The sequence below is a fragment of the Dipteris shenzhenensis genome, chromosome 2 (assembly GCF_047967505.1).
Source record: "Dipteris shenzhenensis isolate YYH24624 ecotype China chromosome 2, Dip_SZ_1.0, whole genome shotgun sequence".
In the NCBI taxonomy this organism is placed as follows: domain Eukaryota; kingdom Viridiplantae; phylum Streptophyta; class Polypodiopsida; order Gleicheniales; family Dipteridaceae; genus Dipteris; species Dipteris shenzhenensis.
This window is the reverse complement of record NC_141597.1, coordinates 44,796,738-44,803,720: the sequence shown is the minus strand read 5'-3', so window position 1 is coordinate 44,803,720 and position 6,983 is coordinate 44,796,738.

Genomic DNA, 6,983 nt, shown 5'->3' with positions numbered 1-6,983 from the left:
TCACAGTAGACAGCTCTGGCTGAATGTGGGGGACTGTCCCTCGAATATGTTTTTTCAATCTGTCAGAAGGAAACACACGCGGGAGGCAATTGATAGAGTGAAAGATAAGAACGGGAAGCTAGTCACTGGGTTTTGGCAAGTTGCAGAAGTGTTTAGAAGAGAGCTTGCTGCAGTTAGTGGTTCACAACCAGCCTTGGCTGGTGAGTGGAAAGAGCATGTTGCCAGGATCTTGGAGCTAGTGAAGGCTCGAGTGTCAGAAGAACAAAGGGCAAGACTAGCCAGGCCTTTCTCAGAGCAAGAATTTGGGGAAGCCTTGAGGCTAATGAAGAAAGACAAGTCCCCGGGCCCAGATGGGTTCTTCGTGGAAATTTTCAAGCATTTCTGGAGCATGTTGAAATCAGATTTTGTTAAAATGGCTAATGCCTCGGTGGAAAGGGGCTGCATTTCTGAGGACCTGAATGCAGGGCTATTGAAGCTTTTTCCAAAATGCTAGGATAAGCTGAGTGTTGGTGATTGGAGACCAATCACCATGCTCAACGTGGCCTACAAATTGATAGCCAAAACGCTCGCGATAAGACTACAAGGAGTTTGTATGCAATTAGTTGATAGGCAGCAAAATGGGTTTATAAAGGGTAGAGACATTCTTGAGAACATCTCAGTGGCTACCTACGTTGCATCAACCATTGTGATTGGCACAATGTTGAGGGTGAGTAGCTTAGCTTCAATGCCTATGGATGTATGCCTCTTCCACCTCCATGAGCCATGGTCATTCCAACATGGGGTATCCTGATTACTCTCCATCATGACAACAATGGACATGCCCATGAAGTATTGTCCATTCATATTGATGCAAACAACCTTGAATGTGCCCATCAACATCACTAACTTGTAATCTGCCATGTGAATTTTGAATAGAGAAGGCTTCAAATTTTCAGCTTGAGCCTCTTTTGGACTTCCTTAGATGATGTTTACTCCAGAGACTTTGTGAGCATTTCTTTCAATATATGATTCTACATTTTGACATCGATCATGGGCACATCTATATCCAAATTCTTTGTGGCTAGGGGCTTTGCAATTGGTCATTGGTTGATTGTGGACTCTGTAATAACTTCATACAATGGAGAGTGAGTTCCAAAGTTGGCAATGGAAATTGTCATCTTCATTTCTTGGAAATTCTCCTAGGCCGTGATGAATTGGTTCTACACTACTAGGTCATCTACTATGTCTTTGCTTCTTGATTTATTCTTTAGTTCCATCATGCAACCATTCATCGCTTGATGGCCGGATGGAACCCCTATGCTGATTTGTTTAAGGGTATGGATGGTTTTCTTTTCCATTTTCTTCTCTTCCTATCCCTAGCTCATTCAACTTCTTTGGACTCATAAGAGCTATGAATCCTTGGTCTGTGTAGAAACCAGGTTATATTGAACAGTTAATTAGCCAAATCCATAATGTTTCCATGGAATTTCTAAGTAACTATCAGAAAAATCTCAAAACTGTCAAAAACGCCCGTGGGTATCAAAAGGTGTATTTCATTGGCCATTGTACTTAAGCCAAGGACCACAGTAAACTAGTTTGAGTTGTTTGTTTGCATCCCTTCAGTTTCCTCCCTTTAATCAGAAATTTGAGGCAAGTAGCCGGACTCACCTACATCCATCCACAAGCACAGCATGTTAGAACATGAACACAATGCAATGTGGGACTACAAGCTTCAAAGCCTAGCCACAGTTGTTATCCTTGTCAACCCCAACAATTTTTTGATCAAGAAGGAGATGCTTATGGTGATGATTTTTAGAGAGTACTAATGATTTTTCTTCTAAGATCTTATCGTCTGGAATAGTCATTAATAATCCTTTTTCCTTTGCCCGGAGGCCTTAAAGGTCATAAGGTATGTGACTGATTACTAGCGCCATTCTTTCATCCTATCATTAAATGATTTTTAAGCAAAAAGTGTTGCCATAAACCCATAACAGTGTTAGTCTTTATAATTGCAGTAAGCAAAATTTTATATGTACATACAATACTGCCATAGACCAAGCCTATCTTGATATCTCAGTAAATCACAAACATGTCCTAGAGTCGAACAGCTACTCCTGATATCGTAGCATCCTCTTATAGATCATCAATATTCCTCCTAGATAGCCAAAGAGGGAAACATAAGGCAGTTGCATGTGCCTCAGTCGTGATTGAAGTCCTACTTCATACATATTTGTCCACATAGCTCAAGAGGATCTCAAGCTACCTTATCTCCCATATAAAATGTTCCAGTAGCGTAACTTAAAGACCAAGGCTTATAGGAGCGTAGTATTTAAAAGGAGAGTAATTTCAAGCGTACTGCTCATACATGAGCAGATCCCGCTAAACTTCATGAATATAGTGTTCTCAACGTATGGGAATGTGCTCATAGGGCCGTGCTCGCTCGGTGGCGTAGTGATACACAAGGGTGGGTATTGGGTAGTCACTAAGGTAGGGAGCACACCGATAAACTAGCCATCCCATAGCATCTACGACGTGGACACTAAACAGACTAAAGTAAGCAAAGGAAAAAAACAAGCGCATGAGCTCAGATGTCCGTTTGGTTTCGATCCAGCATCAGTATGTGTCCCAAGGCTTGACTAGTTTTGTACTACTGGTGCAAGTTCATATTAGCTGGCTACGAACCGCTATTCGCTGCTTCACAGGGCTTATGTGAGCCCTCAGCCTCCAGATTAGTATCCTTGCAACATGTGTTCTTGCAAGGAGTGCCCAGGCTCCATACTGATGTGAGGATGTGGTGGATAACCTTCAGGCCCTGTTCGATCAAGGGTCTCCTGAGCACAAACCTATCGTGCAATGCATTTATCTAGTGCGGTCATTATCAAAGAAGTGTATGGAACGTAACGACATGACGGATACCTGTATCGTATGGGGCATGCTCCTTGAGTGTGCGCCTCCATCACAAGGTCCAAATAGTTCTTGTTTCTACCGAGATTGCATTTCTTATTATCGACTAGGGGCCAACGTTTATCCATTGAATCTATACTATTCTTTGTCTACGTAGCCGCACCAAAGTACTTGTGATCACGTAAGAATTGCAATGTTTTGCATTCTTTATATGCAGACAAATCTCATCATTGGGTCGCTCAAAATAAGCTCCATGCTTAGAGAACTAGCCAAAGTGGGCATTCGTTCATATCTTGGCTTTCTCCCATGCATGGACTATTTCTGTTCATCCTTTCGGTGCTATTTCAGCACTCTGACGTTATCCCTTGGGGGTGTCAAACGTTTGCATCGTTGTAGCTTACAGATAACCCACTTAATCTTTACACATACGCAGTTTTCTACTCGATGTTATTTACACCATCCCCAGGGAGGCATTCATAGTTCGGTGGGATATGTAGGACTATGGGTTCTACTACTATTACGTAGAAATGGGGTCGCCCTTATACAGCTCCGTAGTCCCCATTGTTTGGGGTGCTTTGCTTGGCCAACCCATCATCTCGACCTCTCGCTCCGAGTCAAGGCGCCTCCTCACTGTGTTCCTTTGAACACTTGGGGCTCCTAAGGGCTAGAAGGTAACGTACACGTGAGCTCATCCCAAGCGGGGATCAGAGAGTGTAATGCCATTTCGTGGCTCGGTGGGAGGTGGGGAGTGAGCTTATGCTACTCACCTGGGTGCCTTCCATTGGTTAAGGTGGTGCTAGAGGAGTGCTTATCGAGGGGCCTTTGTTGATGTCAGGGTTGGTCCGTCACGCCAGGCTGCTCCGCTTTCTCTCCAGGGCGTGAGTAATTTCGAAGACCGGGCTTGTCAGAGGTTTGCTGTGAATGCCTCTTTGTCTTTTCTAGCGTTGGGCTCAATGCCCTTTGGATCCTATCCGGTGCTGAGTCTCCGAATGGCCGTTGTGAAGGTGGAGAGGCGAGAAGGAAGTCAAGCATGTGCCAAGGTCCCTAAGTACTTTGTACTTATATAGAGACCCCATCACATAGCATTCATGTCGTGCGATTCGGGGGCGGCCTCCATCATTTTCAAGGTTCATGGGTGGGTGGCCTAGGTGGCTAGTATTTTTGTAGACTATCATGCTCCTAGGTGGTGGAGCGATAAATACATGGTTCGTATCCCCCTTGGGGGTCTCTTTTACCATGGTCGTAGTCCTTATAGGGGCAAATCTTGAATTTACCAAGTAGCATCCCTTAGCCTGTTAACTGTAGGCTAGCTAGTTACTTTGAGGGAATGTTGTAATTCTTTTAGTTTTAGGGGCTGCCCTTATTTTGTCTAATTGGGCTTATGGTCTATTATCCCATTAGGTCCCTTTTTGGGGGCGTGATTGTGTGTGTGTGTGTGTGTATGTGTCCTGCTAAGCCTTCCTTTGTCTAGTTGGGCTTGTGATCTTTGAACACGCTAGGTCCCTTATTGGAGGCATGATCGTGTGTGTGTGTGTGTGATGCAAAATGGAAGGCTAGACTAAGTCTTAAATTGTTCTTTTGTGATTTGATAAGTTACACTTATTTTTTATAGAATATACTAAGTAGCTTACTTGAAGCTTCTAATGACAAAGGTCATTCCTGTATGTCTCATTTGTGGTTTGCTTTGTATTGGTGATAGGGATAATAATTGTAAGTCAACATAGAATCCTGGCTTCCACAATATCGATGAAATGTACTAAGAGTCATCGTATTGTGATGGTGCCAGGTGAGTCGGCTTACCTTCAGTGCATGGATGAAGCCGAAATGAGATTAGAGCGCTTTGCCACCACTTGTGATAGAACACTATGACTTGAGAAATGTTTTGTTGTACATTTCTATTGATGTATTAGTCAACGTAGGAATGTATTACTGTGGATTGGGGTCCATTAGCCATTGAAACTTGTTCAATTTATTGGATATTGTATCCTTTAGGAGAATGGATGTTATGCATGTGGAAATCCTAATTCAATTTATGGAAAAGTGATGGTTATGATTGCATTGCCTTGGGGTGCATGACCATGACACTAGTAGTGCTATGGTATTAGGAAACACACACACACACACACACATGTTTGATGTATTTGCTTACATTACACGAGAGGTTTCAATGAATTCAAGATAGATTCTTATCTCCTTGGTTGGAGTACGGTTCTTGAGCTAGTCCTTCTTCTTGCAACACATAGGTTGTGATGCTCCAAAACCCACTATACATTTGTCTTAACCTAAGGTTAAGGTGTCCATTGTCTATGTGTGTCTTTGATGGAATTATCAACCCTTAGCCATAGCACAATGTTTCTTGTGTGGCATGTCCCTTTTATCAAAATCATATCCTGCATTTTCTACATGTGCTTGAAACTATGTCTTTCCCTTATCGTCTTGCCCATTCCTGGGCCTATTTTGGCAATGTCTAGCAATATAATCTAGCCTACAATAATTGGAATTCTTCACCTTACTCTTGATAGCTATTGATGTTGATTCTCTTTGCTCTATCCAAGCTTGGATGAAGGACCTCTATGTTGTCATTTCTATGATGCTTCTTGTCTTTGAACTATATATGACACACCTTGGAAACCAATGCAGCTTAAATATAGTTATTCCTTGCACATTTTTTGCACCATTTTGAATTATGAGCCTAAGCAACTCATTTAATTTGATGATATACCCTCTAAGTATATCCTTGTGCAAAGGGATTCAAATGTAATCTCTATAGAATCCTCTACATGAGCTTTGTATCCTCCATGACAAGCCCTTCTCCCCTCATTCTATCTCTTATTCAATTATTTCATGATAGCATCACCATCTTGCATCCTCAAGTTTGCCAACTATGCCTTGAGATTAATGTAGGTAATAAACGTCTAACCCTCATAAATAGTTCAATGTTACCCATGCCTCTACTACTTTTGTAAAATCTATCACTTGATTAAAGACCATATATGTCAATGCATACCCTTAGCATTCAATTCACCATTGCAGTTTAAGCTGAGCTAGTATACAAAGAAGTTTATTGATATCCCATCTTCAAGTAACCATCAATAAGTGTCTAATAACTTCCTTCCCACAAATAAATTGTTCATTCTATGCTTCTAAATGTAAAAGTTGTTTTCACTAAGGACTAGGTCGCCTAGCACTTGAAATTCTACCATTGGTGTCATCATGTCAATGATCAATGCAATTAGTTATGCTATATCAAAACATAATATATGCACTCACTGATGGTGTGTAATGTTTTCCCTCCAAACCTATTTGAGTAATGCAAATGGATCGGTATTTGGACTTATGGGAAAAAAGATATGCCTTTGTAAATCTAGTGCATTTTGGTTCCAAGTACAATCATGGAAAAGAAGAGGAAATTTTGCTATCTTTAGATTTAAAGTTTTTCAAAAAAACTTTGATGTGAGTGAAGATGCTCAACATAGCAAAGTCAACTATCTTTTCACCTCCAAGACCTCCAATGCATTTGTGCTAAATGATGTCATCAAGGGGGGCTTCTCATAATTCCAAGTATCTCCCTTAGTTCTCTAAAAAATCCTTTTAAAAAATAGAAAAAGTTGCCACAAACTAGATTTAAATCCTTAGTCTTCTATATATTAGCTCCTTGGGCTAGCCATGCCTCCATGAGGGATTGCATGATTGTAAAAGGGGAGACAAGTTCAAAAATGCCATACTACCATGGGTCATGCAAGGAGAGTCTCTCTCTCAATTCTTTGTATTCTTTCACCATTTCACGTCATGAAACTCTACCCTATTAGGCCTTAGTGGGGCTGGTAGCCCTTCTAGGTGTTTAATGCTACTTTGCTTGGAGATCATGAGCTTTCATATAAATGCCTTCACAATGCCCTTTTTAGGATATGTTTAATTCATCCATGTAGCTCCAATATTTCTTATGCATGTTGGTTAAAGTTTTTCTAGCAAGCTTGCTATCTTGGCCTTCCTAGGAGAGCACTACACCACTCTACACTCAAATAGCCTTAAGCCCTTCTATGAGTTGGCTTAATCATTTGACCTTGTTGCTTAAATGCAAGCCATCATTGGCCTTTGAT